The 12,368-nt window shown below is 41.8% G+C and overlaps 1 protein-coding gene across 4 annotated transcripts in view; it reads left to right on the top strand.

The window, feature by feature from the left end:
* STX8 (syntaxin 8) overlaps positions 1-12,368 on the top strand; it is a 244,489-nt gene that overhangs the window by 67,994 nt on the left and 164,127 nt on the right. The window lies entirely within an intron of this gene.

The following is a 12,368-nucleotide window of genomic DNA, read 5'->3' as shown; positions in this document are numbered from 1 at the left end:
ATTATGTTAACAGCATAATGATAGTAAGTTGGCTGAATGTAAGCATAAAATACAATCAATGAAGTAATCTTGGATATAGACAAATTAAATTATAGTAATGGCAATGACATCATTTATATATGTATATTTCTGATATTCTACCTTCTACTGTGATGTTTTAAGAACAGAAATAGATGTCAGCAGAATACAAATGATACATCATAATAGGCAGCATGGAAGAACATTAATATAACATCTATATATTCATGATGTTAGCACAATGCAAATGAAACATTTTAATAGGCATGAATTAAAGCAGTGGCTCCCAACCCTGTCCTGGAGGACCACCAGGCCAATCGGGTTTTCAGGATGGCTCTAATGAATATGCATGGAGCAGATTTGCATGCCTCTCACTTCTATTATATGCAAATCTCTCTCACGCATATTCATTAGGGCCATCCTGAAAACCCGATTGGCCTGGTGGTCCTCCAGGACAGGGTTGGGAATCACTGCATTAGAGCATTCATATAACATGGATATAATGTTCCTAATGTCAGTGCAATACAAATGAAACATTTTACTAGGCAACCAAGGGGATAAGTGCAGTTGAGACACATAGATAGACAAGAGGGGTTAAAACAAAGACACTGGGAGAACAAATGTGTAGCTAAATTGAAGGAGAATTATATTTATAGTTAAATAAGGTATGTGGAACTGGTCTTAGTTACAAGGTGTGAGGCAAGCTAGTCCAAATATGAAGTGAATGGATAGTCATTCACCACAGGCATTCTAGGTCTTGGAGAAAATCCAGGCTTTTACCTGAAGTAGAGGTAGTCTTAAGTTAGATATAACCCCTTTGGGGGTGGGTTCCAGAGTGTTGGGGGCAACTCCTGAGAAGGCTTACTGGCAGATGTCATATCATACAATTTCCTTTGACAAAGGTATGGATAGTGATGGTCCTTGAGAGAACTTTAGAGACCTCAAAGGTGTATAGAGGTCTAACTTATTCTTTAGGTAATCTGGCCCATTTTGTTTGAGGGCTTTGAAAATCAAAGATACTGGTAGCTAGTGCAGATTTTGCAGGAAAAGTATGATGTCACAGTGTTTGCAAGCCTTTATCAGTTATGCATACTGGAGCATTTTGAATCAGTTGGAGCTGGTGCAACCTACATATGTTTGGTTTGACTAATTTATAAGCCATTGTAATAGCTTAGCCATGACATTATCACTACATTGATCACTGTGATCAGACTGATTTTGTAGTTACCACAGATGATAGAAAGAAAGAGAATTTATAAAGGTTGTTTGAATTTGTGGGATCAAAGTAAGTGATGAGTCTGGTAATATCACAAGATTTCTAACCTGTGATTTTAGGGGATGTGGGTAGATCTGGTTCAGTGAGTATGAATAGCTGCACATCACTGGCATAGAGAGAGAATTTTGTTTCCATCAACCAAAGCAGTTCTGTTAGATGCTTGAAGTAGATCACTGTGGTACCCCACAGTACAGTCAGTGCCAACGTTGATGATGTGTAGATGTTAAACAGAGCTGATTGTTAGTCTGATTAGAATTTGAACCATGAAAATACTGTTCCACGGATACCTGTAAGCAGGAAATTATGATCCACAGTATTTATCACGGTTTCCGTGAAGATTATTAAACAGGGATACAATAACTGTCTCCCTTCCATATGGAGGTCTGAAGCCAGATTGACGTAGGTCTAGCCAGTTTTTCATTTAACTACCGTATTTTCTCGCATATAACGTGCGCGTTATACGTAGTTTTTACAAACCGCGCATAACCTTTCGGGTTATACGCGTGAGCGTGTTGTACAAAATTTTTTTTACATAGTTCCCCCCGACGTATTTTAACTCTATTCCCCTTTCTCTCTACCACATGCTCAACTCCCCATTCCTTTCAAATGGGTCACATACTTAGCGAGATTGATATTTCTACTAGCTTAAATAACCTGCTAGATTTGCCCATTTAATCTTATTTATCATGTCGTTTGTTTTTTTCCCTGAAATATCACTCTGTGCACTTTATTAATGCATTGTCTTGCCATTTTCAGTTGAGTGCCACTTCACATATTATTTTTTTTAAGTTTTTAAAAATATTTTTTCAAATTTTGGCTTTACAAATTACTACAATGCTAGAGTAACATTAGCCAGCCATCATAACCAACAACCATAGCATAACAGAAATTTTGCTTGGCTATGCAAGAGAGATTTTAGTGTTGTTTTATTTCAAGCTGTATGTTGCCCTACTTGTATGCTTAATTTCTGCTTGAGATCTTCTATGCATTATAAAATTAATTACATGTATGCAGCATGTACAGGGAAATCTTCAGTGGGGTCTATCTGAGTAACTAAGGAGCTACCCAGCTGTATTTTCATGGGTTGAAATTGTATCCTTCAGGGCAAGTAGATAACTTAGGAAAATATGGGGCATCCTGAGTGGAGGGTTGAAATAGAGGGGGGGGATCATGCATGCTGAAATCTGATTTTCACATGTACACCTCTGTTTTCCTATGCATATTAGAACCAAAAATAAAACATGTGCAAGGTCTGCAGCTGCTCTTGTACCCGTGTAGTAAATTTTCAAAGGAAAGCTGCAATTTCCCTTTGCAAATTAGATACAAAAGTACCCGTGAGCCTTGCACCTAGCTGGTCTGAGAAGAATTACCTCATAATGCATAGATATCTCCTCATGTCTTTTTTGGGAGTGCATAATGTACTTTATATCCCAGGAGTAATATTACTTTATATTGTATGTTTTAAAGACAATAGAAAGTGCTGAATAATAGTAATAACAATTAACTATGGATATCTGTTTTAGCAATATTCAAATGATGAAGAACATTCTTGCAAAGCCTTCACAGTTGCTTGAATACTCTGTAGTAGTAGTAGTAGTAGTAGTAGTAGTAGTATACTAGGGATCATTTAGAGTCATTTTATTTTTAGAGGACTCATACATTTTGAACAGGCTGTACATTTAGAAATGCTTTGCAAGCTATTGTGGCATTCTCTATTTTTTCCGCTATGTCTTCAAGAGTGGGATTCTCTGTACAATCTTTTTTCTCAGGCAGGGATTTTAATGTGTGACCTTCCAGCCTTCTGTTTTCTCTTTCCCTCTGAAGAAGTGATGATCCTCAAGGTTACCTGATTAATATTTGGCCTTTCCTCCAAAAACTTGTCCAGATTTTTATTTTCTTGATGCTAAAATGAACCTTTTACCCTTGGTTCTACTTTGTCCAGCAAATACCCTGGTCTTAAAGCGCCTTATAAAAATTTCACAGGCTTGTACATTTTTCACATTCTCTTGCATGCATGAAGGCAGGGGTTTTGTTTCACTGGTATACACAGCAATAATCCCATATTAATGCATTTTGCATTTTGCATTATATTTAGTTGTAATTTTGTTGACGTTTAAATACTTGAAAGGTATTAATAAAGAACCAAATCTTTTCCAGAGAAGAGAAAATGGTAAAACTAGAGGACATAATTTGAGATTGCAAGGAGGAAGACTCAGTAGCAATGTTAGGAAATTCTTTTTCACAGAGAATGGGGTAGATGCCTGGCCTGGAATCCCGAGGGAAGTGGTGGAGAGGAAAATGATGATGGAATTTAAAAAAGCGTGGAATAAACAGCAAGGATTTCTAATTACATTACATTGGTGTCTTCTATACCGCCAATACCTTTCAGTTTTAGGCGGTTTACAACAAGAATTGGCTTGGGCATTTCCAGGGAGAATACATGATTAATAGATGTAGTATGCGTCGGGATCTGTGGAGGGTCAATCAGGTTTAGTTAGATCATTTGATAAATTAAAGAACTAAGGCTGGTACTGGACAGACTTGAATGGTCTGTGTCCCATTTGTGGTGATTTGGTGTGGGATGAGCTGGGGAGGGCATCAGTGGGAACTCTACTAACTTGGTGATTGAGGATGTTACTGGCCAGACTGTATGGTAGATATCCTGCAAACATGGTTGGATAGGCTGGAGTAAACTTGGATGGCAACTTCAACATTTGGAACCTAGGACAATACAAGGTGGACTTTACAGTCTATGACCCAGAAATATCAAAGAAGAGGCAAGTTAATTTACCGTAATCATGTATTTTTAATGGGTATAACTAATGGGCAGACTTGATGGACCATTCAGATCTTTATCTGCCATCATTTACTATGTTGTTGTTCTGTTTATTCTTGCTGTATACCACTGCTGAGGTTAGCTTTTGTAATGGCCTTTCTCTTTCATCCTTCTCAACATCTTCCTATCTTAACCTCACCTGCCTTGCTCAGCGGGTGATGATAGTATCATTTAATTCGTTTAATTTTTTATCTTAAAAAATCAGACCATGTGACACCTTATTATTCACGTTACACTGGCTTCCTATTGAGGCCAGAGTATTTTTTTTAGGTTTGGATGTCTGTGTTATAAGGTCTCGCACAGTTTGCCACCTAATTACCTTGCTGACCATTTTACTTAAACAAGATCTAGACATTCATTGTATATCACAACTTTATTTGCATTTCCTTCTGTAAAAGATTGCTTATTTAAACAATATTTCCACTGTCTACTTTCATTTCAAGTAGCTAGTTGGGATGCTGACTTTCGCAGATTATTAGATAATTCAAATTCTTATTTGCATTTTAGGAAATTATTGAAAGCTTATCTATTTGTTAAATTTTTGGAAAACTGATGATTTGTATTTTGCTTTGAATTACTCAGTCCTCTTTTATTTTGCTAACCACATTGATCTGCAAGGTATTGCGGTATATAAATAAATTTCATGTTATGTTGAATTAGAGATACAATATTCTGAAACTTATTGTTTAACCAAAGCAAGAAGGAAACTGTGGAATGCAATGTATTTTGAAATGTGTATTATTGAGAATGATGAAAAATGTAAAATGTAAATGTCACATGGTGTGTTCATTGGTTCACATGGTGGTGGGTGAGTTATGTATATTGGACAAACAATATGGCAGACCTAGGTTAGAAAATGGTCCAACATGTTTGAAAGACTGTCCAAAAATAAGATAATCTGACATAAGACGTATGTATAAAGACATTTAAGAATATACAACTCTGCTTATGAAATGGATATCTTCTCAAGTTTAACCGAAGGTCTTGCTGGCTTCTGCTTTAAATCCTGAACTTTTGGGTTCTGTTTTCAAATTAGATATGGAGGCAGCATCTGTTTGATCATGCCCTACAATCCCAACAAAGCCATGGCTTGCAGAAGCAGATGTTTCAACAGTCGAATGTTTTAAAGATTATTACATTTAACAGCAGCATGAAAGAGAACTTAAGGCTGTGCATTGAAATATGGCACAGCAGATTCATGTTTAGGTACAGACACTGAACAGCATGCTTCGGCATACCCTGCTCTATATTGTTCACTGAAATATGAAATGTTTATATAGCAATGTAGTTACATGATGGCAGATAAAGATCTTTGTGGGCCATCCAGGGTGCAAAGAGGGTAGTCATAGCAGTACCCGCCACTTCGTGCCTAGATACCCTCCTTCATGTTTGAATACTGGCATTACAAACAGGACATGTCAATTACATATAGGTAATTACATATGATACAATCACATGATTAACCAACAATCAAATGGATGACCTGAGTGGTTGCATGTGCTAACAACCACATGTGCTCATCCCTATAAAATTTATAACCGTGCATAATCTCTATTGTATGTACTCGTCGTACTCAAATGTCCTCCTACATTGTGTAATATATTGTGAATTGGTGGGTGAGATTTGATAGCATAGATTATTCATAATTGTAATATTCTCCTAAGCTTATGTTTAAGTATCTGGTTTATATAAAACTAGTCTTTAAGCCCGTTACATTAACGGGTGCTAGAATATATGTATGTCTGTCTTTCTTTCTTTCTGTCTCACTCCCTGCCCTTGTGTCTTTCTTCTTTTATTTCTTTGTCCCTCCATCCTATTATTTGTTTTTCTTTTTATTTGTCTCTCTTTCTGCCCCCTATGCAGCATTTATCTCCCCTTGTCCACTTTCCTGTACAGTAGCCATATCAGCATTCCCTTCCCCTCCATTTCCTTGTGCATCAGCATTTCCCCCCTCCCTACTTCCCTGTGCAGCATTTTCCTCCCTCGGGCTAGAATATATGTGTGTGTGTCTGTCTTTATTTCTTTCTCTCTCTGTCTCCTTAGCCACTTTTTCCTGTCCATTCTCCCTTCTTTTTACCTCCCCTGTGTCCATGACCACCCCTTCACTGCTCCCCTTATCCAGCAGCAGCCCTTCTCCCTTTGTTTTACCTCCCCCTGTCCATCAGTACCTCTTCCTTCTCCCCCTGTCCAACAATAGGCATCCCTTCCTTTTTCCCCCTGTCCATCATCACCTCTTCCTGCTCCCTCTGTCCAGCAGTAGGCCTCCCTTCATTTCCCCCCCGTCCATCAGCATCTCTTCCTGCTCCCCCTGTCCAGCAGTAGGCCTCCCTTTATTTTTTCCCCCTGTCCATCAGCATCTCTTCCTGCTCCCCCTGTCCAGCAGTAGGCCTCCCTTAATTTTTTCCCCCTATCCATCAGCACCTCTTCCTGCTCCCCCTGTCCAGCATTAGGCCTCCCTTCATTTTCCCCCCCTGTCCACCACCACCTCTTCATTGCTCCCCTTATCCAGCAGCAGCCCTTCTCCCTTTGTTTTACCTCCCCCCTGTCCATCAGTACCTCTTCCTTCTCCCCCTGTCCAACAATAGGCATCCCTTCCTTTTTCCCCCTGTCCATCATCACCTCTTCCTGCTCCCTCTGTCCAGCAGTAGGCCTCCCTTCATTTCCCCCCGTCCATCAGCATCTCTTCCTGTTCCCCCTGTCCAGCAGTAGGCCTCCCTTTATTTTTTCCCCCTGTCCATCAGCATCTCTTCCTGCTCCCCCTGTCCAGCAGTAGGCCTCCCTTCATTTTTCCCCCCTGTCCACCACCACCTCTTCATTGCTCCCCTTATCCAGCAGCAGCCCTTCTCCCTTTGTTTTACCTCCCCCCTGTCCATCAGTACCTCTTCCTGCTCCCCCTGTCCAGTAGTAGGCCTCCCTTCATTTCCACCCCTGTCCATCAGCAGGTCTCCCTTAATTTCCCCCCCTGTCCATCTGCACCTCTTCCTGCTCCCCCTGTCCAACAATAGGCCTCCCTTCCTTTTCCCCCCCTGTCCATCATCATCTCTTTCTGCTCCCCCTGTGCAGAGTTTTTTAATTACTCGGATAGAGTCCTTGCGCCCCCCCCCCCTTCCCTTCCCTTGTAAGTCGGCGATTCAAGAAGCCTGTGCAGCAGTCTTGACACGCTGCTTCGGGTCCTTCTACTGCGCTTATTTGCTCTGCCGCGTCTCTGATGACACCATCAGAGACGTGGCAGAGCAAATCAGGGCAGTAGAAGGGCCTGAAGCAGCGTGTGAAGACTGCTGCACAGGCTGCTTGAATCGCCGGGTAGGTATTCGGGTCAGCGGCAAGGGAAGGGGGGTGAGCGGCAAAGAACTCCTCTGGTCTGTTGTGGAGGGCGGCCCGGCTCGATTTATTAATTCGTTGGGGGGGGGGGGGAAATGCGCTGTGTTGGGGGGAAGGGTAGGCAGACGCGAGGACCGTCCAGTTCGAGAGAGGAGCCGGGGGTGAGAAAGGCCGCCGCATCTATGGAAATTTTTTTTTTATTTGAAAGCCGCCGCCGGGGCCGCGCATGCGCAATTGTTTTTTTCGCGACAGCTCAGGGAACACGTTTTTTTTAGTGCGCATGCGCGGCTTACCATTTTATTATATTAGATGTTGAACTAGAGGATTACATAGTAATATAGTGGATTATGGCAGATAAAGTCCTGAATGGTCTATCCCAGGGATCTCAAAGTCCCTCCTTGAGGTCCGCAATCCAATTGGGTTTTCAGGATTTCCCCAATGAATATGCATTGAAAGCAGTGCATGCACATAGATCTCATGCATATTCATTGGGGAAATCCTGAAAACCTGACTGGATTGCGTCCCTCAAGGAGGGACTTTGAGACCCCTGGTCTATGCAATCTGTCCAACAATCATATACATTATCAGTTCATGATTAAGGGCCTCTTTTACAAAGCTGTAGTAGCGATTCTCCCCTGGCAAATGCACTGAAGCCCATTGGATTTGGATTAGATTTATTATTTTTGATTAACTGCTACTGACAATAGTATTAAGTGGTGTGCGATATTATGACAAAAGTATAAAACTTTACTTATCAAAGTATACAGTACAGTTAGTTTAAGACCCTTCATCATAACAAGTGTTTAGAATCACCTAATTTATATCGGACTATGGTGATCCATACATAAAATCACCTAGTTGAACGACTGTGTTATCCCTATTCAAAGAGAACTGCATCTTTTGAGAGTTATTAAAAAAAAAAAAATTATTATGTTATTAGACTCACAGCTGACGATGGGTGCTCAAATAACTCAGATTGTGAAGACATCTTTTTTTTAAATTGCACTTGTTGAAAAGATTAAAACTGTTAGTCTCCCAATATGATTTCTGTACAATTTTGCAGTTTAGTACTCTGTAAAGTTGATTACTGGAACGCGTTACCATATTTAGAAATGGTAAAATGTAGAATCAAGACGCTGCTCTGTGTTTTGTACTGTTTTCTGTATGGATATAGATTGTGTATGATAAGTTATAAGCCACTTAGGTTTTAGGCGGGAAATAAATTTTTGTTTTTAAAGTAAATAAATGACATCAAACCATGTTGTCTAGTAGAAAATGACACAGAAACAAATTTGTCCCCATCCCCGTAGGAACTCAATTTCCCCTTCCTGTCCCCGTGAGCTTTGTCGCTGTCCCATACCTGTAAGCTCTGCCTTAACTGCACAAGCCTTGAACACTTATGATTTTAAAGTGTTTGAGGTTTGTTCAGATAAGGACAGAGCTTGCAGGAATGAGGCAGGGACAGGAAAAGAACTTGCCAGAACGGGAAAATGAGTTCCCACGGGGATGGGGAAAAATTTGTCTCCGTGTCATTCTCTATTGTCCATCATTATTTTATGATTAATTAATAAGTCCTTATACTGTTTAAATAAAATTGCTTTAAGTAACCTCCTAAAATCAAAATAAGATAAACCATTACAAAATGAATGAAATAATGAGTTCCAAAGCACAATCATTTGTTAAAGTTGGTCTTGGATCAATTTGTACTATGTATTTGTGTGTATCTTAATGCATTCATTTATCTGTTCCTCTGTGATATCCAGAAACTACAGCTTCACTTTGCTTTGACTTTGGAGTTTCTCGGTTTGTGTGTGGATCTCAGGTGTTTTTCCTTTTTATTGGTTGTTTCCAAAGCAATGGTCCAGCATATGAGACTGCCCTTTTTCTCATTGATGTAAGTTTGGCCTATTTAAGGCCTAATATCTAGAAATGAATGGGCTTTGGTGCATTTGCCGCGGCAGAATTGCTACCGTGGCTTTGTAAAGGGGGCCCTAAACCAAGAATGAATGTGATATTGTATAAAATACTTGATCCTAATCTATGTCCCAGAAATACCAAAGAAAGACTGTAGAAGTCTGCCCGGAACTATCCTTATGTTCCAACCAATAGAGTTGCTGTTAAAGCCCACTCCAGCCTGTCCCAAACTAAATTTTTTATCACAGTCATCTATGTTCTTCTCTACTTATTATAATCAATGCATCTTATATTGGATGGTTGGAGTTATGGTAGAACACACTTTATATAGTGTTTCTGAGGTGTTCTATATTGCTTCAGGATTTATCTCCAGAGGTCTGACCAGTGGGTGTATGTATGTTGTTATTGTTCCCTGCTTAGATTGTGGATAGGCAGGTTATAAATAATTTTAAATAAATAAATAAATAAAGCCAACCGTAAAGCTGGTACTTTCTATCTTTCTCCAGCCGGTGTTTATTGTTTATTCAAAGCTTATATAATGAAAACTAAAAAGAAACCTTCTTCATACTCAACTAAGATATTTAATATGTATTCCACAAATACTAAAACTAACACAACAAATCAGAACAAATCTACTACTTCAAAAATTAGAATTTAAAGTAAATAAATAAAACTTAAAGCAAATAAAATAAGTTCTGCTTTATATTTCAGTTGCATATTCACTGTCTTTCAATTCAGCTTCACTCCATATTTCCCTTCCTCGTGTTAGCTCAGGCTTGTAGTGCAGCTAGTGGATCCTTTCCTGTTGTTCTAATTAGCTCACACTTTTTCAAACATCCGGTTACGAAATAAGGTATCTACATCAAGGTATGTGCTGTACAACACATGTCCACCAGGTTTATCTTCTCTATTTGATCACATTACACACACATACTGTACAATAGATAATCAGTAAAGTAGACCCTCACTGTTCTCAGATCTTGCTAAAAAGATAAAGATGATCAGTAATCATATTGGAGTAGAAATGGGACTTTGGCCAAACTAAAATTTCAGTGTTTTATAACTGAAATGCTTGGTGTTACCTTTTTAAGAGATGAGGTTGGGGATGGGGAAGAAAGCGATGGACTAACAAGCTCTTTATTGAGCACACATCAATGTCTATCATGGTGAATGGTCAAACAGCTGCAAATTCACAGCTCTTCTCGTACTTAATCAATTTGCTTGGTTTCATTTACACTTCAGTGTTCTCCCCAGTGCTTTTCAGCCGGGCGCTCCGCCCAGCAAATTTACATTACCGCCCGGCAGTCATCTGCCGAATCCTGCTGCCACCACTGCTTAACGCGTAGCCTGAAGAGCCACCGAAAGACTCCCGCCGGACTTTAAACAAAACAAACCCCAGCAAGCGACTCGAACCCGGCTTCCCTCCGAAACCGGAAGTTACGTCGGGGGGGGGGGGGGTAGGGGTAGGGAAGAGAAGCTGGCACGGACCATTAGAGCCCCAGAGCATGCGGGAGATAGGCCAGCCAAATAGGGAAGCTTACTTGCTCTTGCTTACTTCGGGCCTTTCTCGCTGCCGGGTCCTGCCTACTTTCTGTTTCGGCGAAGGCAGGACCCGGCAACGAGAAAGGCCCAAAGTAAGCAAGAGCAGCAAGTTGTAAGCTTCCCTCTGTCACTGACCTTTGGGAGATAGGTCAGCGACGAAGGGAAACTTGCAACTTGCCTTTATCTGTAGCGAATCTGCCAGGTGTGTGAGACGGGAGGAGAAATGCTGCTGTACCCAATTAGAGGGGGAAGGGGAAGAGAAATGCTGGTGCTTCTGCTGTACCCAATTGGGGGGTGGTTAAGAGAAATGCTGATGATGCTGCTGCTGTACCCAATAGGGGGGAGGGGGAAGAGTCATGCTGCTGCACCCAATTAGGGGGGAGGGTAAAGAGAAATGCTGCTTCTGCTGTACCAAATTGGGGGGAGGAAAGAGAAATGCTGATGATACTGCTGTACCCAATGGGGGGAAGGGAAGAGAAATGCTGCTGCACCCAATTGGGGGGAGAGAGAGGGAAGAAGGGAGAAGGAAGATCAGGAAAAGGAGGAATGAGATGCAAAGACCATGGGAGAGAGGGAAAGGAGATACCATACCATGGAGTGGAAGAGAGAGATGTCAGGGCATATTGGGGGGGGGGGGGAAGCAGGGCCGGATTAAAGGATAGGTCCAGTAGGCACAGGCCTAGGGCCTGAAATGGTCAGGGGGGGCCCGCCAGTGCTGTGCTTTGGGGCCTCACCCTTACTGGATTCGCTGGCAGCAGCAGCAGCCTCATCATCCTCCCGGGCGCCCCCCCCCAAACTCGTTCCGACCCTCCTAGCTCTCCCTCCTTCCCTCATCAGTGACATACCAGAGGGAATCACGGCAGGAGAAAGCGCTGAAGCAGCCTGCTTAGAGTAGAGCAATGCTGTTTAGAGTCTCATGATGGGAGGGAGGGAGAGATAGGAGGGTCGTGGGGGGGGGGGGGAAGAGTAGCAGTCTGCCCGGGTGCTCGGCCTGGCGTCATGAACTTTTTTGGCTAGCAACAGCATTTACAATTCACTGCTGTTGCCAGCTTCAGGCCTTCCTCTCTGCTGGGTCCTGCCTACTTCTGTTTCTATGAAGGCAGGACCCGACAGAGAAGAAGGCCCGAAGCTGGCAACAGCAGCGAATTGTGAATGCTGCTGCCTGAAGAAGTACATGACGCCAGGCCTTGGGTGACAGAAGGAGGAAAGGGAGCAAAGGGGGAGAGATTTACTGCACCCAACTGGAGGGAGAAAGAAGATGAGGGAGGGAATGAAACGAGATGCCAGGGATTGGAGGGAAGGAGGAAAGTATGCCAGACCAAGGGGAAAGGAAGGAGAAGATGTCAGAGCATGGAGGGGGAGGGAGAGATGGAAGAAAAGGAAAGAAGTGAGATGCCAGAGAATCAGGGAAGGGAAGATACCAGACTGTGGGGTGTGAAGGAAAGAAAGGAGAAGAGAGAC

Source organism: Geotrypetes seraphini, chromosome 10, assembly GCF_902459505.1.
Source record: "Geotrypetes seraphini chromosome 10, aGeoSer1.1, whole genome shotgun sequence".
NCBI lineage: Eukaryota > Metazoa > Chordata > Amphibia > Gymnophiona > Dermophiidae > Geotrypetes > Geotrypetes seraphini.
This window is presented reverse-complemented; position numbering and strand designations above follow the sequence as displayed.